We start from the raw sequence: 27377 nt of genomic DNA, 5'->3' as shown, positions 1-27377 counted from the left end.
TGGCATTTATTTTTATGAGAGTGTATAGTGCAACTTTCAAGATTTGAGAAATCTTGAAATGTTACTAGTTGAGGATATTTGAGATATAATATATTTATTTGAATTCTTTGAGAATTATTTTACTTACCATGGAGATGCGATTTATTTTCATTTGTCGATTTTTCATCTTCGTTTTTAATAGTTTTAAGTGTGGCTTCCTACTAGCTGGCCATTTGTTGCTATGCTTGAGGTTTGATTCTCTATAAGCCAAATTAAAGGAATCTTTCTTATGAAGTGACACAAAATATCCTCCCTATTCCACCAAATCTTCTAACTTCAAAATTGGTGATGGCTCAAATCAATTGTATTCTTGAATATCTATCCTTTTCAGTGTGAGGTAAAGTGCACGCTCTAATGATCGGCGATGTCACATTGCAACACATGTAACTACATATGATATCCTCTCAAAAAGAATATCCTCTCTTGACCTTGGTTGTATTTTCCCTTTTGAATTGAAGAAGGATGTTGACATGTTTTTAGGATAGTGATCAATTTCATCATTTTAGGATTTACATACTTTTGGAGAAATGATACCTCTTAAATTACCATATAAATGGCTTCTTCCTGCAAGGCCAGTGTTGATGAGCTCCTTCTTGTTCTTCCCTTTGAATGGTGAGTGCAGGCCATGGCGGCGTGTTCTGCTGGAGTCAAAATTTCATTGAAGAAAGCTATTGGATTGAAGGCAGATGTGCCTGCGAACTTGGAAGACCTCTCAGAGGTGGACATAAAAGCCATGAAAAAAACACGGCGTATGTATTTTTGTCCCCTTAATTTCCATTGAAAATCATAGTGTTGGTTTTTCTGTTTTCCACTAGTAATTAACACCATTTGTATGGTTGTTTTCCTGATTTTAATGAAATGATCATGCAGTGAAAGACATTCTCAAGAGGTTTGATTTGCCAAGGTCTGGGCACCGTCGGGATTTGTTAGACAGGTTGCTCAAACACTGTAGAAGCCAGTGGGATACAGTGCAGGTTGAGCAAGAACCAGCTCAGATTGATTTGCAGAGCAAAGGCAAGGTTGGTTCCATTGATGATCTAGAAGGCAAGGTTGTTTCTACTGGTTCTGAGGCCTCTAAAAGCAGGAAGAATAAAAAATGGAGTTAAACAGATCCGGCCCACATTGCTCCAAATTTTTATCATAGAGATTTATTCATTGCTAACTTCCCTTTAGTGAAAGTAGTTGATGTTCCAAAAGGATACCCATTTCCAGGGACAAGTTTGAAGGAAACGTTTTGGATGAAGAAAAAACTTCTGATCTACAGATTTTTGGAAGTTGAGCATACATATTGCCATGCTGAAACCGAGCGACAGGTATTCCCCAAGCATTTTGCCTTTTTGGAAAGTCTTTGGCAATTCACAAGGCCCTCAAAGGAGGAGGTGCAACGCCATAATAATATCTGTGCCAAGTCAAAACGTAAGGCGTCGTATAATGAAATAAGTGAAAGGAATAAGAAACGAAGGTTGGATGACGAAGATAATGTAGGATTCCATATTGTGCCGGATACAGAAGATGCAAATGGGCCGCTTGGGGCCAGCGGCTCAAGTGGTGACAATGAGGGGTTGATCGTCATACCTGAGCAAGCTGCAAAGCTTGCTGATGACTTACAGGAGGATGAACATGCTGCTAATGGCTTTGCAGATGGTGTACTCCACGTTGTGGACGAGAGACCGATGCAGCGTGCAGCCCCGAATTCCCAGGTTTCCATTAATCCAGATAGGGTTGCTTGCATCTTAGAACGAAAGTTCATAGAAGATAAACATAAATGGAATGCTCCATTCCAAGGAGGTTTCTACGCAGTAAAGCATGCAATGGTAAACATGGGACACCCGTTTACGTGCTTGTGATGACATCATCATTGTGGTCCTATGCACCAAAGGGATACGTCCAAGTTCGGAATGGGGAAGTTGATGTGAAGTCAATGCATGAATATGAGCGGCATCAACAAATTACGGGTGTGCTACAAACCCCTTTCAATGAATTACAGCCCCAATTGAAAAGGGGAACAGCGTTTTACAGAAAATGTTTCAAAGATAATCCACATGCAAGCTATTCAGACAACCCTATGTTAGTAGGGAGGTACTACTTGAGCTCAGAATGGTTCTCTCTACCTAGAGCCGAAGTGGGTCACGGAGATGTACCAGACGTGCGAAGATTATTTGATGGTTTGGTGCGAGTCATCCTGGGTGACAGTGTACTAGACTTAAAGGCTGAAGATTTCAAGCAGCGATGCAAGCTACGAAAGCAAATGTTGAAAGAAGAGTCCTATAGCGTGTGCGGTTTGGCTGCTCCATGATTATATACATGTGTACATGCATGCTCACTCAAGGCTTAAATTGTTCAATTACTATGTTATATGTATGTGTGTCTTGGGGGTGGATAGGTATGTTCTATCTTGTGAGTTGCTCTTGAAACTTACATAAAATCAAATGAAGATGAGACATTTGCTCATTTTGGCATCTTATAAAGACATTTTGTTTAATTTCGTTGTTGCTTTGAGCTGCTTTTGGTTTATAACTTTCGTACCTCGAGTTTGAATTTTACCCAAGGCATTGGCCTTATACTAGTGTTAGCTCTCACACAGAACAATCAATGAGCATCGTCTCATCAGACATGGAGGCTCAAGAGCTAGAGGGTACCAACCTAGTGGCCCCTTCCGTTCCTCCCTCCCCCACAGTGCTACTCTTTTCAATAGGGTACCCAGTATGTTTGGGATGCGTACACCAAAGCCTAGGGCTCCCACCCATATCCTGGACTTTGTGAATGCGTTCGCCCAACCAAGGCCTGATGCCTAAATCTCACGACTTCCTGAGCATCCAGCTTATCAAGCAGCTCTCCATCGAGAGCGAGAACGAGAGCAAGAGGCACAGAGGGCTCAACCAGTTGAGCTGAAGAGTATGGCCTCCCAGCCTCACCAATCGAACCCCTTGAAGAGTAGCTTCTAGTGCTACTCTTTTCAATAGGGTATCCAATATGTTTTGGATGCGTAGGCCAAAGCCTAGGGCTCCCACCCATATCCCGGACTTCGTGAATGCGTTTGCCCAACCAAGGCCTGATCCCCAAACTTCACGACTTCCTGAGCATCCATCTTATCAAGCAGCTCTCCGTCTAGAGCGAGAGTAAGAGGCACAGAGGGCTCAAACCAGTTGGGTTGAAGAGTATGGCCTCCTAGCCTCACCAACCAAACCCCTTGAAGAGCAATACCATCTAGCGGCTTATGCTCCAATAGACGAACCCTTTGGTTCCAATCCTCTGCCCCGTACTTGGGTGGGAGATCCTACATGATGGCCTCCGTATCTGAACCAAAGGCCAGAGGCATCTTTGCCGTCCATAGACCCCATGGCCTTACCACCCAATCCTTGGACATCGTATGTGCAATCGACACAACCGTCTACATTTTGGATGAACGCACAAGCACATGGTTATCAAAACCCTACACCACAACCACCATCGATGGTAGCCGCCCCCACATGGCCTCCTTCCTATCAGCCTGTCTACTCAAGTACCACAAGAACCTGTCCCTTTGACACACGAGGGGACTGATGCGCAATCCATAACAACCCCTCAGTTAGTTACCGGAGGGCCTACCACTGCCCCTTCCACGACTTGCCATCCCTGTCCCTACCGCCCCTGCATCATCTGCAGCACCTGCATCCATCCCTAACCCACCAGGGATTATACGACCCTTGAACCCCCCAATGATTCCTAGATTTTCAGTACCTCCCTCTAGTGGACCAGGACAAGGAACTCAAGCCCCACGACAACTTGCCCCCCATTTAGGCATCAACGAAGCGCACCCTAATGTAGGATCTATAGGAGGCTCCATGCCCGTTGCAGAACCTGCACCGTATCCCTGGGCCTATTACGATCCTATTATCATTATCCACCATATCCGAGACCGATGCAAGGCTCAAACAAAACTACTAGAGCTCTGGAAGCCTTAGGAAGAGCTGCAGACGCTTTAGGAAGGGGGGCCACGCTGGCCGTTTGTAGTAGGGACTCATCAAAGACCAAACCCCACCATATAGCAAAGCTAGAGCCAAAGTTCTCAGGGACTGGTGACCCAATACAGCATGCTGAACAATTCGAGCAAGTCTGCGGTACCTTTGGTGATGTCGATGACCTTACCAAGGTTGGAGCTTTCGGACTTACAATGGATTCCAAAGCAGGGACATGGTTCAGAGCCTTAAGTCTTGCCGAAACGATCACCTTCGCCACCTTGAAAAAGGCATTCATCTTGGGATTCGCACCTAGTGGCTACAAATGGAGCCCCATCAAGTAGCTCTACAATATAGAGCAACTAGAGGGTGAAAACATGCGGGACTACATAGCAAAAATACGTTAATCAATGCCTGCTGTGAAGCAAATGAGAAGCTGAGTAACACTCAACTGTTACCCAGGTTTCTCCTAGGGATTCAAAATGCCAGGTTGCATGACAACCTGATCTGAGATAATCCTACTTCCTTTGCACAATATTGCAAACTTGCAATTCACCTCAGTGATAACATGAAGGAAGAAGAAGGTACGAGCTTTGGTACATCCGTGGCCCCCTCTGTAGTATCACAGTCTGTCAGTTCAGCCAAGGGAAATGAACCTAGTGGGTAGAAGATGAAAATAGCTGAAATGACTCGGAAGAGTTTAGTAATGACATGCTTAAGTAGATGGGTCCACAGGGTGCAGTGCAAGGAGGTCCTACCAACCTGCACTTGTACACACGAAGGGACCTAGTGTGGTGTGGAGTATGTCGAGCGAAACATACAACATCAAAATGCCCCTATCTACGGGCAAGACAACTACGATACTTCAACCCATAGAACCAACCTTTATACCCAGCTAGGCAGTTAGCACTCCCTGCCTAGAACCAACCCAAAGACACCCAAGCGGGTGCCCAGACTTTTTAGCAGTCTAGAGGGATGTACAAAACCACTAATATTCCAATACCCCTTCCCATTTTGCCACCATAGCCACCTGCACCAGGCGTAGCCCCAGTAAATTCAGTTATAATCAAAGAACTACACGACTGGGAAAATGCTATCTCGGAGACCCATGAACTTGATTACACATTCATAGACGAGGCACCAATGGAGCCCTGTTACTCTATCTACCAAGAGCAAGGCCCAGTCCCTGTTTACCAAAGCACGGCTTTTCAGCCAGCGAGACATCAACAATTTGACGACATGACCACCACTTCAGTGTTATGGATGTAAAGGCGCACACAAGCAGTCTGAATGTCCATATCGCAGCTTGCCAGCCCCCATACAATGCTTCCATTATTAGGAAGATCATATGGTAGCGGATTGCCCAAACAAACATCTACCCCCCCTCCCACCTGCAATTCCTAGTTGCCATAATTGCGGGGTAGATCACTTATTCAAGGATTGTCCACACCAGAACCGCCGGTCACTACTGTTGCCCTGTTGAGTGTTCAAGGGGGTCACATCTCTACAGTCCCCTTAAGTGTGCTAACGCAAATGCAGGCCAAGGTCCTGCAAGAGTGAAAGAAGGGTGCATCAAAGGCAAGTACTTTACAGCATTTGACCACCAAGGTAAAGCACTCTAAGACAAAAAAGAATGCTGTAGCAGTAGGTCAAGGGAAGAATAGGGTCGTAATCCAGAACGGATCAGATGAGGATACTGGTGGTAGTGAACAATCTTTAGACGAAGGTGGTGCAGAGCTATCCTCCACCAAGAAGGACGAGTCATAGCTTATGAAAGCAAGAGGGTGCGTGATGCAGAGAGATATTTGCTGAGGGGATGTCACCATTTGGGACTTCTCCTAAGAAAATAAAGGAATAATTCTTAAATAGGAATTGATTTTTGGCCAAAGAAAGTTAAAGTGGTTAACCAAGAATAAGTATTATTGTTTTACTTTTGCATTGCATTAGTAAAAGAGAACTGTGGGGATGCCCACAAGGGACTAGAAATAGTCCAAGAACTAGAATGCATGCATTAGACTAACCTTTAAAGTGTTGGATTTTGGATGTGTAGGTCCAAGAAAGATGCAAAAAGGGCTCAAAAACCAAGGGAGAGCATCAAAAAGCGGGATCTAAGAGACAAAAAGCACCAGCAGGAGGTGGCGTCCACATATGGAGGGCCCCACAGGGCTAAAAGTGAGCGAAATAGTGTAAAAGCCCAGCTTTTTGGGAAAGAAAGTCTAAAATTAGGCAAAATAAAACAAGTACTTATCCGATGGGGGCTTCACTTTGCACGCAAGTCTCTTTCAACTAGGCTGAGATCTATGCAAAGTATTGTGATCATCAGATATGCTTTGCATGGCCGATCACGCATTATACACCGTTTTTCCCCTAGTGATATGCACATCCGCACAAAAACACGTCCTTAGGTGTGTTATCTGACCAAGTACTTATCGGATGGGTGTGGCTCTTTGAGAACATTTCAATACCACCTAGGTTAAGGCATAGGAAAAGTATTGTGCCCATCAGAAATGCTTTCCATGGTCGATCGAGCATTAAATACCATTTTGCCCTTAGTGTCATGCACATCCATAAAAAAACACGCTGCTAGGTGTGTTATCCGATCATGTAATTATGCAATGGGAATGAGAAAGCTCTACTTTCGGGTTGGGACCAAGCCTATAAAAGAAGAGCCCTTGAGCTCTAGAATCATTAAGAGTTGTACTCAGCCAAGCTCTTGGGAGAGCCAGTTGTACGAAAGTCTATTTCTATTGCAATAAAGACCTTCGGGGGGGTCCAACCTTTATTTCTGGGCCGTAGTGTGGTGTCTTGTATTCTTTCTCTCTCCCAGATCCCTCTTCCTATTGGTGCGATTCACCTCTACTCCTCCCAGGATGAGTTGCGATTCATTCCAGCATCATATTGACTCTCTGCTGATGCATACAATTGCGCGGAAAGAGTGCAGTTGTAGTGATCCAGTTCCCAGCCCTTTTAGAAGTTCATCTAGTTGCTGCGATTAGGGTTTCCAGCCCTTCCTATTGCCCAGAGATGTTGCGAATTGACTGCAAAGCACCTAGACCTGCATTGATTCCAAGGAGCCTAGCACTGCTGCAATTTGGTGTAAGGGTGCCCAGGATCCTCTATAAGCTATTCTAGGGAGTAGAGCCATATTGTAGAAGTTGTTTTGTGTGTTGCAAACTCCTTAGAAGTGTCATAATGTTGGGATATCTCAAGGTGTATGCCTCAGGCACACCTTGGTTTCTATGTGTGAGTGCTAGAGGCACAGTTAGGTGCCCATAAGCACAGTTAGGTGGTGGAAAGCCACATAGGATGATTGAGAGAATCTAGGAGCAGATTGAGGAGAGGATTGTGGAGCTCTGAAGTCATCAGTGATGTCAGTGAGCATAAAAGAGGTGCCTACATAAGGACCTCACTCTTCTTCATTCTATAATGCAAGTATTCTGAATTTGTGTCCGCTCTACTCTTTCTTTTCAGTTTACCAACATGGTATCAGAGCCATTTGATCCCCCTTGATCCCATTTCTGCCACATCATCATCTTCTTCTCCATCTTCTTCTTCACCACCTCTTCCTCTTCTTCCCAAATCTTGCTTAAGCCTGTTCTCCTCCGTTTCTCTACCATTCTCCACGCCCTTCCTGCTGGAGATACACCTCGAAGGGGCGAACCCTTGGCTGCAAGGAATCAACGAATTATCGCCTCTGCTCGTCGCCATTTCACGCAGATCGTCGACCCTTCTTCCTGCGTTTTCTCTCAGAATGCTCCATGCTTCTCTAATTCCTTTCAGAGGGAGCTTGTCCATACCTAGAGCTATCCTGTGCTGAAATCTAAGCAGCAATGGCTGCATATTCAAGCTGAAAACTGAGAAAAACCAGTCAAAAATGGAGAAGCAAGCTATGGCGCCCTGACGCGATTTTGCACCCCTTCTCCTCAGTGGACCTTCTGTGGTATATAAGCTTTCTTTTGCCTCAGAAACCCCCTTTTTCTTTGCTCTGGAGTGTGAGATTCAAGCCCTCCAAGTTCAGTCTTTTGATTTTGACAGTTTTGACAAGTTTTTGAAAGTGATGCTACATAAGATGCCACTCTAGCATTTCGGAGTTTTTGAAGTTTTCAATAACATTAGTACAACTGTGGCTTCAGCTTTGCTTTGAGTTGCTATACCTGGTTTTGATTGGAAAGCTTTCATTTTAGCCACCTCTATGAAGCATGTAAGAAAAAGCATCATTGATTGAATTTTGGTCACTAGTCTTTGCTACATTAAATGCTTATATTTGGAAGCCATTCAGTTGTTATTCTAGCCTTGTAAGAGAGAAGACACTGCCCAATACCTGGGTTAGACCCTCTCATGGCTACCATATTGAATATAGATAAGTTCAATGGAAAGGGCTTCCACACATGGCAGATGAAGGTGAAATTTGCATTGATGAGGGAAAACCTCTGGGGACTTGTCAAACCGACTTCAACTTCTTCTTCTACCCCTCCAATGCTGGAGAATCCTCAGCTCCGACACTCCCTGCAAGGGATCCCGCTAGAGAGGAGAAAGCATATGATATCATTGCTCTTGCTTTAGGAGATGATTATATTCATCACATCTCTGACTTAAAGTCTCCTTCAGAAGCTTGGCAGAAGCTTGACATGATTTTTGGTGCTAGCTCTCACATCTCTAAATTATCACTTAAAATCTCTTTCTTTGAATTGAAGATGGTTAGTGGCACTCCTTTGGCAGCCCATGTCAATTACATGCGGAGTCTTATGACTCAACTTGCTTCAATCAACTCTCCTATTACTACAGATGATGCTATGGCAGTGTTGCTTAAGAGTATGCCTGAAGATTATGATCATATTGTTACCACTTTGAAAAATCTTCCTAATCCTAATCTTGAAGGTATTATCTCTGCTCTCCAAGAAGAAGAAAGGCACATGGAGCTCAGGAAAGGCAATGACACAGCTTATGCTGTAAAAATCCAAAAGGACAAGTTTACACCTTGCAATCATTGTGGGAAGACAAATCACCTTTCAAAGGACTGCTTCAAAATCAATCCATGCAAACACTGTGGCAAAAACGATCATCATGAGAAGTTTTGCAGAGCCAAAGCAAAGACAGAAAATGCCAATCTACTTTCAGTTGATGTGCCTCCACAAGATGAGGCATCCTTTGAAGATTGTGCATTTTAAATCATCTCTATGTATGCTCCAGATCTCTCTTTTTATGTTGAGTCAAGGTACTCAACCTGGATAGTCCTCCAAAATGAATGAAATAAACTATTATGTTTTGTGTGTTTTTTGTAAACACCTCTAGTCACCTTATGATGTAGGCCATGTGTATGTGTTTTGCTCCATGGTACCTCCTGTAGACATTGTGTGCATGTACATGTAGGGGAGATAACCATTGGAAGGTCTTTTGTATCCCTTTTGTTTACCTTACACCCATGGGAACCCTTGCTAGCTTGAGATCCTAGCCATTGATAGATCCATGACCACCATGAGATGGCATGAGACACCTTGTGCTAGCTGTATCTTTGACATAGCCTGAGGCATTCCCTTGAGGGGGGGTTTGTTGGGATATCTCAAGGTGTATGCCTCAGGCACACCTTGGTTTCTATGTGTGAGTGCTAGAGGCACAGTTAGGTGCCCATAAGCACAGTTAGGTGGTGGAAAGCCACATAGGATGATTGAGAGAATCTAGGAGCAGATTGAGGAGATGATTGTGGAGCTCTGAAGTCATCAGTGATGTCAGTGAGCATGTAAGAGGTGCCTACATAAGGACCTCACTCTTCTTCATTCTATAATGCAAGTATTCTGAATTTGTGTCCACTCTACTCTTTCTTTTCAGTTTACCAACACATAATAGCAATGATTTTATTGCTAAAGTATTTTCAAGTATCTTAAGGTTTGGTTTCAGTAGCAGGAAAGGAAGCTTACAGTTTCCTAGATGGCTTCTCAAGTTACAACCAAGTATCCCTGGATCCCAGGGACCAACCCTAAACCGCATTCAAAACAACTAAGTGGGGAACATATGCCTCACGAGTGATGCTATTCAATCTAATGAATGCCCCATCCACATTCCAACGTGTGATGAGCACCTTGAAGAGGTCCTGAGAGACTTCCTTGAAGTTTTCTTGGATGATTTGTGCATAAATTCCAGTAGGAGAGAGCACCTCAAATTCCTATGCAAGGTACTAGAACGATATCGCTTGTATCGTCTCTCTCTAAACCCCCTTAAATGTCAATTGTGGGTTAAAACATGGAATAATCCTTGGACACATTGTGTCATGGAATGGCATCTCCACAGACGAGAGTAAGATCAGGGTAATTGTCGAGTTTCCCCCCACCTACTAACGCAAAGGGTGTCCAACGATTCATGGGACATGCCGGATTCTACTGAAGATTCATCTTCGAATATGCGGACATTGCTTGTCCATTGTATCGTCTTTTAATCATCTTCATATGGACTGAGGAATGTCAACGATCGTTTGATAGACTCAAGAAAGCCCTAGTGTCGGCACCAATCCTACGAGCTCCTAATTGGGATTTGATCTTTCATGTGCAGTTGGTTGCGTGCTTGCGCAACTGGGTGAATATAATTTAGACTACCTCGTCCTATTCGCTAGTCGCCAACTTAACGAGGCAGAGGTCAAGTACGCCACCACTGAATGAGAGGGCCTAGGTATGATATATGCTGTGCGCAAACTTCACCATTATCTTTTGGCTACTCAGTTTGTTTTCATTGTAGACCACCATGCATTTCTTTATCTTCTCAATAAACCCTGTATGACTGGCCGTATTACTAGATGGATGCTTATCCTTCTTGAATTTGATTTCACGTCATTGTACAAAAGAGGGTCCAAACACATGTTGGTTGACCATCTTTCTCATATACCAAATAGTGAACCTCCCACTGGGGTAGAAGATGATCTTCCCTATGCCCCATTATTTCAACTGGATTTAATTCCAGGATGAGTCATTTTCTAGCCAACGGCTTGCCGCAAGACAAACCTTTGCACAAAGAGAAGGCTCACAAGCTTCTAAGGGACTCAGCTCCCTACCAGCTTATTACAGGCCAATTATACAAGATAGGCAAAGATAGTATCCTACACAGATGCGTTAGGGAAAGCGAGTTCGTGAGTGTACTTGAGCAAGCACACTCCAGAATTGAAGGTCATTTCGTAGGAGAGACCACGTCACGAAAAGTACTTCAAGATGGCCTATAGTGGCCAACGCTATTCATGGACGCAGATGAATATGTGAAGGGTTGCAATGAGTGTAATATGCCCCCTACACTAGTGATGACCAACCATCCTTTGAGAAGTGGGGAATCGACTTTGTATGTCCCATTAGCCCTGTATACCCAAAGCCATTACATAATAGTAGCCACTGACTACTGCACAAAGTGGGCCGAGGCTAGAGCCACTAGAAGGGTTGACGCTCGTTCCACAACTAAATTTCTTTAGGAGCAAGTCATCTCGTGATTTGGTTGTCCCATTGAGATCGTTAGCGATTGCCGGTCCCATGTCGTAAATGAAGTCATTGTCGTATTGCTAGGGGAGCTCATGTTAATACATTGTTTTTCCAACACCTTATTACCCCCGAGCAAGCAGACAAGCCAAAAGCACAAATAAGATCTTAATCGTCATCATAACCAGGACGGTTGAAAGCAGTCGCACTGATTGGGAGCACAAGCTAACATCTCTTTGGGCCTATCGCACAACTTACAAGGTTGCTACCAATTGCACTCCCTTTAGTTTAACTTATGGACTAGAGGCAATAATGCCTAAGGAATTTCAAGCCTTCGCATTGCGGTTCAAGAATGTCTAGAGGGCAACGCCCTCTCTGAATGAATCATTGAGCTAGAGAAGTTAGATGAGGCATGCCTTTGCTCTGTCAATGGTATGATAGTTGAAAAGATTAGGTGCAAACAATGGCATGATAAAAACCTTAAGGCCAAGGATCTTAATGAGGGAGACCTATATCTCCTATCTAGCATCAGGAAAACCAAGAGGAAGTTAAAGTTCAGGGGACTTGGCCCCTATCGAGTTACCGAAATCACCCCACAAGGAATTGTCCGAATCGAAACCCTTGATGGTATCGAGATTGTAGGATACATTAACGGTAGCAAACTTAAGCGGTACTATGGGCCGCTAACAGAAGAGAGCCTTCGGGCCATCCATCACAAGAAGCAGCTTGAGCATGATCTCAAGCTAATGAAACAAGAAGCCATATGCGAGTCCAGGGCCCGCCGAGTAGCAAAGGCCCAAGCCAAGAAAGGCCAACTCACCATTAGCATGGCAACCTTGCCTAAAGTAGGAGTTCAACCCATCATTCTCCCTATGCGAGTGATGGTAGGACTTCATGTTAACGGAACCACGACACAAGTACCAACGCTTCTAGATATGGGAGCAAGTAATAACTTGCTCTCCTTCAAAGTGTTCTGCCAGCACTTTCATCATCTTACGATAGCACCCACTCCTTCACAAATAGTCAACATTAATGGCCAAAGCACCAATGTGGAAGGAACAATTCACATTTCATGATAACCTCCTACCATGTAGATTTTATGTGACTTCTCCAGGTGCCATAACCGAGCAAGTAGTTCTCAGAAGCACATGGATCGTTCCAACCGTCATATCATCTGGATTGAACGGACAACGACCATGTGTTTTCCCAAGGGCAAAGCGACAATACCACTCTGGAGCGAGGGTGACAATCGATGTAACCATGTGGACCAACCAGCAAAAGCCCTCTCAAGACCTTAGGTAAAACCGCATTCTGTCTCAACCTCACCACAACAGCACATCACGACAAAACCAGTAGCGTCCGCTGTGAGCCAACTGTCCCCACATCAAGGCGTAAAGCCATGATGGATCCACAAGGACCTGCTACCAATGCTGCAGACCAAAGGAGAGACATTTCAGGTATGGGTACCAAACAACCACGACATGAAGAGCCCATTCTCTCGTCTCCATCCTCCAAACCCTGCCAGAATTGATGTAGAAAGAACCACACTAGATGATCCCCAAAGAGCATATCATCACGATGAATCTCCACGCATCTACTGCAAGCACAAGAGTACTTCGATGGGAACCATCTCATATGGGTTCCAAAGGTAATCCGACCCTCAAAACCACACAGCCACTCTGGCTACGGCCCAGAGGCAAATGTGCAACTCAAATGCTCTCTCCAACCCCCAACAATGTTGGGAATGGAAGCCAATTGTACCTATGAATGCGCCCACCAACTCTAGGAGGGTGGCGACACAAGAACCCACCTCCAAGCAGCAGTACATACCTAAGTCGTCTAAACGACGACCCAGCAAAGAAGAGACCCATGGGATAGCCACACAAGAACCTGACCCCATGGGTAAAGAGATTGCTAGCTTCATCAAATCACGGCAAGCAAAGATCAAGGGAACCGTTGCACCCATAACGATACGTGAACCTCCAGGTATGGATACACAAGAACCCATCCTATCCTCTCTCCATGGTTTTCCTTGTCCACAACTTGATGCTACCATGCCTAGTGGCATTGTGTCTCGTACCACAAGGAGCATCCACCCATGCGATAGCCCCACAAGAATGTGTCGATGTGGGCCATGTACCCAACGAAGGGATATCGTCAAGAGAAGAGGCCCAAGGGGTAGCCACACAAGAGCCTGTCCTCTTGGACGCAAAGAACATGGACCAACATGATGCTGTCACGCGGTTCACACAAGAACCAGCCTCACCCAAGTCCACGGCGGACACTAATTTTTCTTTCACCCTATTGCCACCAAGACCTGACGCTAAGGTCACCAAAGTATGGATCGAGGAACCACAAGAACCTGCTTCTCCTAAGGTAGAACCACAAGAACCCTCGTAGTCCTATACGACGATGACTACGCTCGTGAAGATAAGGCTAAGACCGCATCACTCAACAAGCTACCATGAAACACTACTCATCGTGGGTGGTCGAACGCTATGCGGCAATTGCTAAATGATGAACCAGGCACCCCATCATTGAAGCGGTCCAAGGAACAGCACCACAAGAACCTGTTCCCTTTGACAAAAACCCACCAGCAAGACGCAAGCTGCACCACAAGAGCCAGCCTTGCCATCTACAGTGAAATCGACAACTGACTCATTCGAAGTGGAGTCCAATTCTGGCCAAAGCGGGATGCAAGCACAGTAGCACCAGCAGGAATTGGACACTTTCAGGCCATAAATGGTCAAAATCAACTCCAACACTTAGCCAAATTCAGGTTCTGCTGAAGTGCAAATCCACGCATGGAATTGTTGCTAATACCATGCATGAAAATATGCAAAACCACGCGTGGAAATATTCGAATCTGTGTCTGATCATTTACAAATCCGCGCATGGAAAAGATAAATCCATGCCTGGGGGAATTATAAATCTGCACCCAGTCGAAGCAAAACCATGTGTGGGAATACTACAAATCTGCGTTTGGGAGAAGATAATTCCACGCATGGAAATCGGTAAATCTTTGCCAAAACCACGCGTGGAATTGACACTAAATCTGTACCATAATTCGACAAATCTGCGCATGGTCCTAATAAATCCATGCATGGAAATTAGAAGTTGCCATGGAATTACAATTCCACGCGTGGAATTGCTAATTCCTCGCGTATAAATATTGTCTGCAATTTCACGCGTGGAGTTACAGATTGTTGTAACATTGTTTCCAAAGGGAAGGGAAAGGGAAAGGGAAGGGATTTCACGCGTGAAAGGGAAGGGAAAGTAGTGAGCCTTGTAACATTGTTTCCAAAGCTACTAGGAAAGGGAGGATACAATCAGATCTCAGTTTGGAGTCATTTGGACCCAACTAGAGACATTTAGGTCTAGTAAAAGGATTAGGGTTGGGCCTAAACCCTAAAAAGTTCATGTATAAAAGCCAAATCTTTTGACTTTGGTCTTCATTCTCTACTGCAAGGAATACAAGCTCACTATTTCCATCCACTCTTGTATGGTTGTTCTGTCTGTTTCCTTTGCCTCCTTGTTGCTGCTACGTCTACGTTCACCATTCCCCCTTCACCACACTCACACTTCCCTCTCCTCCTTCCCATCCCCTTTCCCCGTCTTGTGGAGCAACTTGGAGTAAGAACCCCATTGTTCTTGGCATGTAACAACTAAGGACGAGCTTGCGAAGGACATGCACTTTGAAAGAAGGTGTTGAGAGGTTGAGCACCTCGTCGACATTCTTACATCCCCACGACACATTGAGGTTGAAGAGGTTGGTCATGCTTTTCCTTAACATAGAGACCATGATGACTCCCATAGTTGTCCAAGCTTTGCAAAGGAATTTGACATTTTGTCATCCTACTCTCCAAGTCTTAAGGTCTCCCAATCTTCTTGTCTCCACCAATGAAATTATTTATCAAAATTTTGAAGATGCCCTTCAAACCCAAGTACTCAGGGATTATTAGCTCAACCATTCCCTACCATTCTGAGATTGCAAGGAATGGAGACTTTGTTACAAATCAGTTAAACGATGCAACTTGATGATGGCCGGGCTAAGGTGGACAATAGCTTGCAACTTCCCATTTTTTCACTTCCCGTTTTGAATTTCCAAGTCCATTGGAACCAGCCATAATAGCAATTGTCTTATTTCAAATATTTTTGACCATGATTATTGATGGAAACTTGTACCTGTGCACCTATAAGCAATGGTCTCACCTTAAAAATAATATGACTATGCAAGCCAGCATATTTGCATGTATGGTAAAGAATCCTAGTTCATTTTGTCGTATGCTTTCATGGTGCCAACAAATCCTCTTCTGTGCCTACAGGTGACCAGAACTCTAGATCTTTACCTAGCTCAATTTTGTGTTGTTTAGTATGGCTAAGTGATTGCCATTTTAAGCGTACAAGTCATGCGAAAAGGAGTATTTGAAGCATTGGTGTGTTATCAAGCTGTTGTGTGCTGAGAGTGCATTGCTGAAAGCCATTGATTTAAGCTTAGATTAGGTCTTCATTTTGTTGATAGATAACCATAGAAAAAGCAGTATGAGCATTTTGAACTAGCATCATGGGAGGGTGGAGTGGGTCGTCAGGCTTGGAAATATTGCATTTGGCTTTGTTTCTCTTTGTTATGTGCTAGGGTGGTTCTCGTTTTGCAAGGATTCCACAAACAGAATAATAGCAGCACAAGTTTCAGCTGACTTGTTGTTGCTTTCTATATCATATTTAGAGGATGTAGTTGATCTTGGCCAGAGTCCATTTTTGACGAATAAGCTCACTGATTACTGTGTTGAAGGACGTGTTGTTCTGAATCTGCACGCCACTGCCTTGTTTCCATGACCTGCTTTTCACACTCTCTTTTCTGCTTCTATACTTTCACCTCTCCTGCAACTAAAACTAACCCTCCATTTATCTTTTGCCTCTCTCGTAGCTTCCTCTCTCTTGCAATTCTTCCTCTTCTGGTCATTTTGTACTCCTAACATGTTAATATTATTCTGAAATCCACTCACTCTACCATGTAGTAAAAAATGGTGGGAGTGGGAGAGATAGGAGGCAATGACATGATGGAGCTCATCGATTACCTCATGTCACTGGCACGCCCACCACTGGATATAACTTGCTTGAAAGAATTTTTTTCATCTCGATGACAAAAAAACACAACGTAAAAACTTTTCGGTCTAATCACAGTTGTGCATCCATCGATTACTTGCACATTTCATAGTGTAAGACTTAAGTAAACCAAGAAGAGTAAGGAAGATATTGGTACATGTTTACTCTTTTTGGTAACAACTAGAAGAGAGCTTTCCTGTGATAGAAAAATCTGGTCCCTTGAAAAGATGAATGTCCTGAATATCAACATAGGATGTATAGTAGCATGGGGTAATTTTGGTCTTGAAACGCGTTTCCATAATCTTCAAATGTATTTGTCTAGATCAGATGAAGACCCCACCCATAAGCCGAATGCATCATTAATGTAGTGCCTGTAATATCACAACCCTGAGCGAGGCTATTTAATTTCTTGCAAGTTCTCCATGTGACAAAGAAAAGGCCATCATATACCATGGCAAAGTTGCTTCCCATAGCTCTTCCTCTTATTTGATGCCCATATCCGTCGTCGAATTCAAAGTAGTGATTTTTCAAAACCAAAGTGGCAAGAGAGATGATGACATTCAATTCCATTGTCTTGAAGTCATTCCTGATCATCTGTTGTGAGGCTATGAGACCTTCATCCATTGGAATACTAGGATATATTCCACATCAAAGGTAAAGAGAATGACATCTTTTGATAAATGCAACTCGAGATTTCTTTCAGCAAAGTGATAGAATCCTTGAGGTGCTATTTTTGTCAAAGGAGAAAAGTTTGTGGTGCAACCAAATAGAAGCATGGCAAAACCATTGTAAGAGCAGATTGGTCTGCCGACCAATGTGGGTTTGTGGATCTTCGGGAGAAAGTACAGGGCACAAACTCGAAAACCTGAACTGGGCTTTTGGAGGATGTATCTAACCTCATTTGACGAAAGCATCTTGGACTCTGAGCAAACCTGTTGTAACCGAAAAAATAGCTCCTTTAAGGGTACCTCCGGAATTGGTTCATATACTATTGTATTTGTCAAGTGCTTTTTCTCTCTTTGAGATTCCAAGACTTATCCAAGATTATTAGATCAAGAGTTTTGTCAGCTGGTTTGATAACAATATCTGGGTTATTCTACAATCTTTTGAGAGCCATTCTTAAGGCACAAGGAAGGTGGCATTTGGAGAGATTGGAGCAACGAGAGATAGACTTGTGGAGAAGCTGTCGGCCGATGGTAGGGCTATCCGGATTGGAGCAAAAAAACCATCGAAGGCGCATTTGTCTCACAAAAATCTCAAAGTTTGCGAAAAGTTGAGTTGGTTCTAGAGGAGTGGACGGAGGGATGTAGCCCAAACCTAAACCCAAGACTTTCTTCTCATGAAAGGAGAGACGTATATGAGAGAGGTTATGGATCGCAGTGTTGGAGATACATCAATCAACCTCAGAAGGAGTCTTTCTAGAAAAAAGAAGAGCATAATCTTTTGGATTTAGGAGAAGGAGCCAAACAAGCCACCTTAGCGGCGAGTGTTTTGGCCTCTTTCTTGACTTGGTGGAGCAGAGGTTCTTCATGCACCTGGTCGTTTCTGTTGTCTTCCCAAACCATATTTTTGGGCATTCTGGTTTCTTCGTGACGAGAAAGGTTGTAAATTTGAGGGGGTGAAAGGCTTCCGTCGTCGAGCTTTGTTCCCTTGCTGCTGTCGATTTTCCTGCTGGTTTTCGTGTTGGTTTCCTTGCGAGTTTCCCTACCAATTTCCCTGTTGGTTTCCTTGCTAGTTTCCCTTTTGGGTTTGAGAATGATTGCGTTGACTGTTTCCCTTCTTGTTTTGTCCATTTCCTCGATGTTTTGGTTTTCCACGGCTTGGGAATTGTTTTTCTGGTTTCCCTCGCTTGTACTCTTTGCTATAGATTTTTGCATTTGTTTGAGTTGTGCCTGTACCTGCTTTTGAACTTGTTGCCTCACCAGTTTGGCAATAGATTCCTCTTTGGGTAGCTTTCATCCTTCTCCCATTGCTTAATCATGTGCCTCTCTACGCTTGGCGAAGGCATTCTGTTTGATCTTACTATTGAGAAGGCTGGTAATCCTAAAATTGTTGATTGCATCTCTAAAATCTTGAACCAATTGATTATGCCATTCCTTGGTAGTGTTTTCCCAAAGGATCTATGGTGTGTCAAGTAGGTTGAGATCAGTCATCAAAGCCAATTTCACGAAGGCTAGCCTCAAAAGTCTGAGGGTAGTCCATGAGTTTTTTTCTCTAAATTAGAGATTGTGAGTTTTTGGGCTTCAATAAGCACATCATGGCATCTCATCCTATACTCACTGCATAAGGCTGTGAAAGATTGTTGCATTGTGGTCTGGGCTGCATCATCTGGCACTGAGGGTCATGGTAGTTTCAACTTCAGATTGTTAGGAACTGCACCTTCCTGCTTCTGTTCTTCAAGCCTTTTGCAAAAGCTCTTAGCCTTGTCTAGTGCTTGGAAGATCTTTTTGTATTCTTCGATGGACTTTCTAAGAAAATTCAAGCAATGCGAAGAAAACTTGATAGCTTCCAAGAAAGTAGTCGGGGTTCTCGCAGTGGCGCCAGTTGCATCTCGACGACGCTTCTGTCGATTTTCAACGTTACTGAAGGGGTTGTTTGGTACATCTTCACCGACAAAATGAAAGACCTTGAGAGCTCTAGAAGGGGCTCCCTCAAAATCACCTTCCGTTATTCACCATGATAACAAGGTTTAGGTTTTACGAAAATATAAAAAGGTGTGTAGCAATGAAGTATCAGTGATCGGCCAGTTGTGGTAGCAAAAAGGATAGCTGTGGTAGCAAAAAAAATCCAAAAATAGATTTTCGGGGCCGATTACATGCACAGTGGAGTGCGCTTTAAGAAGTGCAAAACAGAAAGTGTATTGCGCTTTTTGCAAACCACAAGTGTTGAAAAAGTGAGTGTGAAAAATGTGTGTGTGGTGTCAAGTGCTTAAGCATACATGATGGAAAACAATGGGGCATAAGGCTTAGGGGGGCTAAACACAAACTGTCCTAGTCTCTAGCACAAACTACCCCCAAAGTTTTGGGGACTTCACTGGCATTTCTAGTAAGACGATGAGAACTCACGGCAAAATATCCAAAATTGAGGCGTTCTAACCCATCATACGTTGGACCGCGGAGATTCAATGCAAAACTTGAGTTGGTAACCACCCTAAAGGAAAATAATATCATGTTTATTTGCTTATATATGTAATCTAAGTAGCTTTCACCTATATGAAAAATAAAGCTTAAAAATATATAGGTTATCTACCCAACAAAGCTCTCCAACTCCAAGATGTCAACCAATAGTTGGACGCACACCCCAACTCTCCAACCATCAGGATTTGTATATTCCTAAAGGTAAATGACTATACTATTAAATAAGTCAACTGAGCAACTGACTATTACACAATTATGTACCTGCTACCCATGCACCTATCTCGGTGATGAATGTAAATGACGTTGTCATCCTATCATATCATAGTACAATAACAATACATATCATATTACAGTAACAATTGATGTGTCAACCTATATATAGAGAAGAAATTAAAAGGCTTAACCAAGCCACAAATTAAAAAGAACATTAGTAATAGTACATTTGATAATCCATAATTTGAAGAAAAAAAACAATGTGAACCCATAAAACTCACAAAAATCATACATTGTCAAAATTCTAGAGACGACATTGTTTGAATGGAATATGGAATGAGCTCATGAAAATTACAAAAATACTCATCACCAATTTGTAATCCACACTTCAAAGGCTTATAGTTGATAGACCTTTGATCGCCTAAAAGAACACAATGATACAAAAAAGACTAAAAAAATTTGTCACCCACCTAAGTCTGAAGAGGCTTTCAAAGAGCACTTGCATATTGCTAGGTTCTTCTTGATGCCAATTGTAAAACCTCTTTGTATACAACATTTGTGGTACAACTCATTTTAGCATCCTCATCACTAACCCAATCCGCACTCTCTCGAAGGAATACTTTGATTGCATTTGATGATCGGACACACGAGAAAGCTACGTATAATTGCCCATGACTAAATACCGGTGTCGCCAAGTATAAGCCTAGGATAGACATTGTTTGGCCTTGTGCCTTATTTATCATCATGCCAAATGCTAGCCGAATAGGAAATTTCCTTCTTCTCATATCGAATGGAAGTTTCAAGTTATTGGGAATGAAAGTTACTCTTGGAATGAACATCCTATCTCTACCATTGGTAGCAGTGATAATCTCAACTTCCAATACCTTCATGTGAAACTCTTTGCATATCAGTCAAGTCCCATTGCATAATCCCTGTCAAGGATTCAGATTGTGCAACAAAATGAGGGGTGCATTAGTTTCAAAACTAGCCAATGAGGTGGGTATCCACCACCAAGATTGAGCATGTTGAGATACTCTACTGCATACAAAAAAGAATATCCACATGAGCTCTCTACTGAGTCTGCACTTAGATACTCCTTTTCCTCGTCGGGCATTTCCTTTAGTGCAGTAGCATTGACTGCATCAACTTCAAGGTTTCGAGGTGTGAGAACAGCATGGTCTCAAAAATACAGTGCATAATCCACAACCCTTGCAAGTCTTGTATACACCCACTCAATCAAACCTTCCATGGAGTTTGTCCTTAAAAGCATCTTTGATGGGATTACAACAGTGTCTTTTTTTATACACCTGCTAGTTCCATTTCCAATATCTAACACCCATTGTATGAATTCCTACTCTATTGAATTATCACCTTCCTAAATAACCCACATATTCTGTGCTGAAGAAGACCATTCACTTATTTCCTGATACGAGAGGAACTGAAAAGTTCTGGCAGATTCAAGCAGTAGTAGAGCAACTGAAAGGAAGTGCTGTATCTTTCTCAAGGGCAATCTCCAAGAGCATGTTACCAACCTGAAGCATTGCGTGGATGGAAAATCCCAATTGTCATCTCAGTCCATTGGAGTTGCAATGCACCTGATGGCATCTACCCTCAAAGGGATTTTTGAGCAATACGACAAGCAAATGTCTCAGAAGGTGACTTTTCTACAAGAGAAAGCCACCGATGTAGCAAAGGCATCGCAACTTGAGAAAAGTCTTAGGGAAGGTGCAAAATCCAAGGTAGAGGAGGCACAAGCGAGGGCCTTGATGGCACAAGAGTAAGTTGAGGCCGCTGCAAAATTGGTTGACATGGAAAGGCATAGAAGAGAAGAAGCAGAAAAATGCATGAAGGATATTTGAGATAGGCTCGAAGAAGTGAGACATGGGGGACAACGAGCTAGAAAAGATACAAAAGGATCTTGAAGATTAGAGAGCCAAAAAGGATGCTCTTTACAAAGGGCTCTACCACATGCAGAATGCATTGAACATTGAAAAAGACCAGATGATGGGGAGGAGGTGAAAAGGGAGAATGCAGAAACTAGAAAGGTGAGCAGTCGGGGTGGAGAAGACAACATGGGAGCTCCCCAAGCCAGGAAGGATGCAGAGAGCAGCCACGATGGAGCAAGTTCCAACCACCATGGTGGAGCAAGTTCCAAGCACCACGGTGGAGCAATTTGCAGCAGCCACCGTGAGGGTTGTTTTTTTGAAACACTATTGGAAGTCCAAAGAGCAAGCTACAAGACCCTACAAGAAGATCAGGATAGATGTTTGCACGAGCTTGCCGTCACTTTCGACAGTTAAGAAAAGCAGTCTGCCATCCTAAGAGATTTCCAAACTAGAGTGAAAGTCTTGGAAATGGCCCATGAAGTGTTTTTCAGCAATTTACATAGCTTCAATAGATGCTAAGGGATTCAGATGAATCAGTTGCACCAGAGTGAGCAAAAAGGAGGGAGGACCGAGGACAGAGGAGGAGGAGGAGGAGGAGGAGGATGAGAGAGTAGGAAAAGGGGGAGGGAGGACAATGTAGTTAGGACAAAACAATCAAGGAGAGCACCAAATACAGTGAAGCTTTAGCAGTAATCTTGAAGGCATCCATCACCATTGATGACCATTTACCCAAGCTCACTTTCAACCCAAATCAATAGATAGATGGTCAAACAACCAATTGACTCTTTCAAAGAGCCATATCTCTTCAAGTGGGGCTCTAATGATTGTTTCTTCACTTGTCCATTTGACCTTTGAGTTTCTATTAATTAGCAACCAATTGCGAGGAGCATCTTCCTTATCTACTTCATGATGATTGGCATCCCACCAGTAGCAATGGGGTATTGCATCAAATGTGGGATGCATTCGAAAGGAAGATGGAGCTTGTAAATAATCAAGGAGTTACATTTCTTTAAGCAATTTTGGTCTACGCCGAGCAAGTTGTGCTCCAATTTGTTGCTTATGTCTAGCGTGATTTGCACTTGGGAAATGTGCATTGAAATACCAAACAGATCCCTCCTCTTGACTGCATATATGGTATTGCTTACAACAATCTCCAATGGGATTACAAGGCATGGGAATCCTATCTATATCCTAATGTGACTCCCATGTGGGTGTGCGATTTGGATTATCCAATTCGTGAAGGTCATTGATGGAATCACTAATGGTTCCTTCCATTTGAAACTCAATTGAGATCTAAGGAATATGTGTCCTTGGGGGAGAGGAATAGGTTATAGGGGACAAACTTGAGGTGTAAGCAAGTGGTGAATTTGAGAAGGTAGAAGTAGGTGTTATTGTCCATGGTAGAGCCATGTTAGGAGTTAGATTCTTGGATTGAGAGGCATGTACAAAGAGGCAAGGGAAGGAATATGGGTTAGCATGGATTTTTGGAAAGGTACAGAGGATATTACTAGAGTTGGAGAGGGATGTGAGAAGATTAGAAAAGAGAGTTGCAAGATAGAGGAGATTAGATTGAAGGGAAACCACATTTTCCTTTGGAAGATCTTTGTCACTTCTAGTAGCCATTGTCAGCTTTAATGTAGGATTTGATTGGGATTTATATTCTAGGGAAGTTAATGGTGATTGTTGCAATAAGGATAGGATCCCGGCTACTACCCAAAGAGGAGTACTTCCCAACAAGAACTCATATAGAAGTATCGCATCAAGCTTTAACCTTATGAGATTTTCATGTACTAAGAGACAAAAAACATTTCTCTCATCCTCATCCATCTGCTGGCATAGATCCTAGAGAGTCTTTGTGCTCACTGGCCTGGTCCAATCAAGACCAGATACTACATGTAGCATCTTGAGTTGAAAGTGTTTCCACTAAATGTGTACTCTTCCTTCAAGGTGATCCTATTGCTGGAGGACTATAGCAAGATCTTGGTATAATGCAATGATGCCCTATAGCAATAGATCTTGTGCCAACTCCTCTGTATCATCATCAGCTTGACTCGAGAAGAATTTTTCTTGGAAATTGGTTGCTGTACAATGGCCAATGTACTGCAAACATTTTCGATTAGGCATGCTTGCACGTCACCTTTTTCTATTGATGAAAGGTCATGAATGCATTGGACCCGAGGATGTTGTAATATGGAATTAAAAAGTTCAATCCTGAGTTTTGTTAAGAATCCTCCACTTTTGCAAGTCATCAATTCCATGTGTAGTAACCTTCCTCTAGCGTTTGTCTCTTGGGTGCTACTCAAACCTATATAGCAAACGATTTCAATATACATAGACGCGGCACACCATGTATGCTACATAGCACACTATATAGCCCTGAAAATCAACATATCATAGTGTAACGTCTGCAAAGTAGGCACTACCAATCATGGACTGTAGTAGGGCAGGACCTGAGGCTCCTCGAGAAGTTGCATCGAGTGCTTGATGTAAATATTTCTACTAGCTCTTTCTGGGTACACGTCCTTGTAAACACGCGTCTCAACCTCTCGAAATGATTGTACAAGTTCCTTTCTTTCATATCACTAATTGGGCTAGTGCGGTGTTGATTCGAGCATGCAACCCATAATAATAGTCCATTACCATCACCACGCTAGCCCTTCGGCGTGGCCCTAGCCGCACAATTATGTGTTTGGAGCAAAAGGGGGACAGAAAAGAAAAGAGGAGAGAGGGAAAGAGGAAGATGAATGGAAGGAGAATAAGAGGGAGAGAGGGGGGGAAGAAGAGAGAGCGAGACTCAAAGGGGAAGGGAAGAGAGGGAGAAGAGAGAGGGAGAGGGGATAGGGGAGGGGAGAGGAAGGGAAAAATAAAGGCGGGGGGAGGGAATGAGGATAGCCTCTTGTGTGGTTATAAGAGAGGTGAGAGTCAATGTATAAGCCACAAAACCCTAAAATTTCAAATTTCCCACTCTTTTCGTCTTCGTCTCCCTCCCTAAAATTAAAACTTCCCTCTCCCTCCTCCCCTTCCTCTCCCTTCCCTTTCCTAAAATTCAAAATTCATGCTTCCTTCCCCTACCCTACCCTCTCCTCTCCCCCTCCCCTCTCCTCTCTCCCCTCCCTTTACCTTTCCCCTTCCCCCCCTCCCCCCCCCCTCCCCTAGCTTCTCTCCCTCCCCTCCCCTCCTCCTCCCCCTCCCCCTCCCCCCTTCCCTTCATTCCCTTTTTGGCCTACCCTCTCGAAACTGTGGCTGTCTTTTTTAATTTATCTTTTTCAACCAAAAACATAAATAAAATCCTTACGCGGACTTGGACTATAGTCACTCTTTTTTCCAACCCCCTTTAGTCGATTATATATAAGGCATACTCATGAAACTTCACAAATACCTTTCATGCAAAAGCATCATGCCCATCGAAGACTTGCACATTCAAATAAGCCACCCTAAACCGTGTTTTTTGACTATTGTGCATGATGGGTGGTGAAAAACTTGGTATAATGCATCTCAAACCATGTAAATCATATCAGATGGGAACAATACATTGTAAGGGCCTTAAATTGGGTGCAAATGAGGCACATGCAAAGTATTGTGTCCATCGAAGATTCGCATATTCGAAGAAGACACCTTGACACGTGTTTTTTGATCGTTTTGCATCACGGGTGGCGTAAAACATATTATAATGCATCTGAGACTATGCAAACTATATTTGTTGGGTGAAAATGAGGTGCTTGCAAAGTAGCATGCCCATCGGAGACTTGCTTGAATAAGCCGCCCTGAAGTGTGTTTTTTTATTCTTGTGCATAATACTTCATGAAAAGCATGGTATAATGCATCCCTAACCACCCAAGCCATATTTGATCAACACAATAGTTTGCATGTGCCTTAAGGTAGGTGACATATAGACATGTGCAATGTATCATGCCCATCTAAGACTATCAAAGACTCGCATGAAATATGGTTTGCATGGTCGGGGTCGTATTATCCCACGTTTTTCACATGCATAAGGGTCAATAAACACACTTTGGGGTACCTTATTTGAGCCTGTGAGTCTCCAATGGGCATGATACTTTGCACACACCTTCATGTCACCTAAGATTCCTGCAAAATACCATGCCCATAGGATATGGTTTGGATGGTCAGGGATGCATTATAACATGTTTTTTGCCACCCGCCATGCATAAGGTTCAAAAGACACACATGGTATAATGTGTTCCCGATCATGCAAACCATATCTAATGGTCACCATACTTTGCACAAGGATTAGGATATGACATGGATATGTATGAAAAGTTCCTTTCCATCAAAGACATTCATGTTAGAATAAGCGACCCTGAATCGTGGTTTTTTGACTGTTGTGCACAATGAATGGTGAAAAACATAATATAATATGTCTTTAGCAATGCAAACCATATTTGATGAGCATGATACTTTTCATGGGCCTTAATTTAGGTGGCATGGTTGCACGTGAAAAGCATCATGCTTATCAGAGATTTGCACGTTCGAATAAGACACCCCGAAGTGTTTTTTTGACTCTTCTGGATGATGGGTAGTGAAAAACATGGTTTAATGCATCCCCAACCATGCAAGTGACATTCAATGGATGTGATACTTTTCACTAGCCTTAAAGTGGGTGCTATTGTGTCATGTGAAAAGTATCATGTCCATTAGATACCCGCATGTTCAATTGAATATTACACCCCGAAGAGTGTCTTTTGACCCTCGTGCATAATGGGTGGTAGAAAACATGGTATAATTCATCCCAACCATGCAAACCATATCTGATGGGCATGATATTTTGTATGATCCTTAAGCTCAATGAAATGGAGGTGCATGCAAATTATCATGCCTACTATCAAAGCCTCACATGTTCAAATAAGATACCCTGAAGCATGCCTTTTAACCCTTATACATGATGGTTGGTGAAAAACATGGTATAATGCATCCCTGACTATGCAAACCATGTACAATAATTTGAAAGTGGCTTATTGTGGTGGGTTCAATTGATATGTGTCCAAAGTATTGTGCCCATCAAAAACATGCACATTTGAATAATGCACCCCGAAGTGTTTTTTTGACCCTTGTGCATAATAGTTGGTGAAAAACATGGTCTAATGCATCCCCAACCATGTAAATATATTCAATTGGCATGATACTTTTCATGCATATTAGGTTAGGTGACATTGAGGCACGTGCAAAGTATCATAACCATCAAAGACTCACACATTTAAATAAGCCACCTTGAACCGTGTTTTTTTACCATTGTGCATGACGGGTGGTGAAAAACATGGTATAATGTATCCCAGACCATGAAAATTATATCTAGTAGGAACAATATATTACATGGGACTTAAATTAGATGAAAATGAGGCACATGCAAAGTATCATTTCCATCAAAGACTCAAACTTTTGAATAATACACCTTGATGCATGCTTTTTTACTGTTGTACATCATGGGTGGTGTAAAACATAGTATAATGCATTCCGGACAATGCAAACTATACTGTGGTGGAAAAAATACTTTCTTTGAGCCTTAATGTGTGTAAAAATGAGGTGTGCTAAAAGTATCATGCCCATCGGAGGCTCGGATGTTCGGATAAGCCACCCCAAAGTGTGTTTTTT

The 27377-nt window shown here is 43.0% G+C and overlaps 1 pseudogene; it reads left to right on the top strand.

Moving 5' to 3' along the window:
* Positions 1-664: 664 nt before the first annotated feature.
* Positions 665-2464, top strand: LOC147888308 (uncharacterized; annotated as a pseudogene).
* The last annotated feature ends 24913 nt before the right edge of the window (positions 2465-27377 follow it).

Source organism: Dipteris shenzhenensis, chromosome 22, assembly GCF_047967505.1.
Source record: "Dipteris shenzhenensis isolate YYH24624 ecotype China chromosome 22, Dip_SZ_1.0, whole genome shotgun sequence".
NCBI lineage: Eukaryota > Viridiplantae > Streptophyta > Polypodiopsida > Gleicheniales > Dipteridaceae > Dipteris > Dipteris shenzhenensis.
This window is presented reverse-complemented; position numbering and strand designations above follow the sequence as displayed.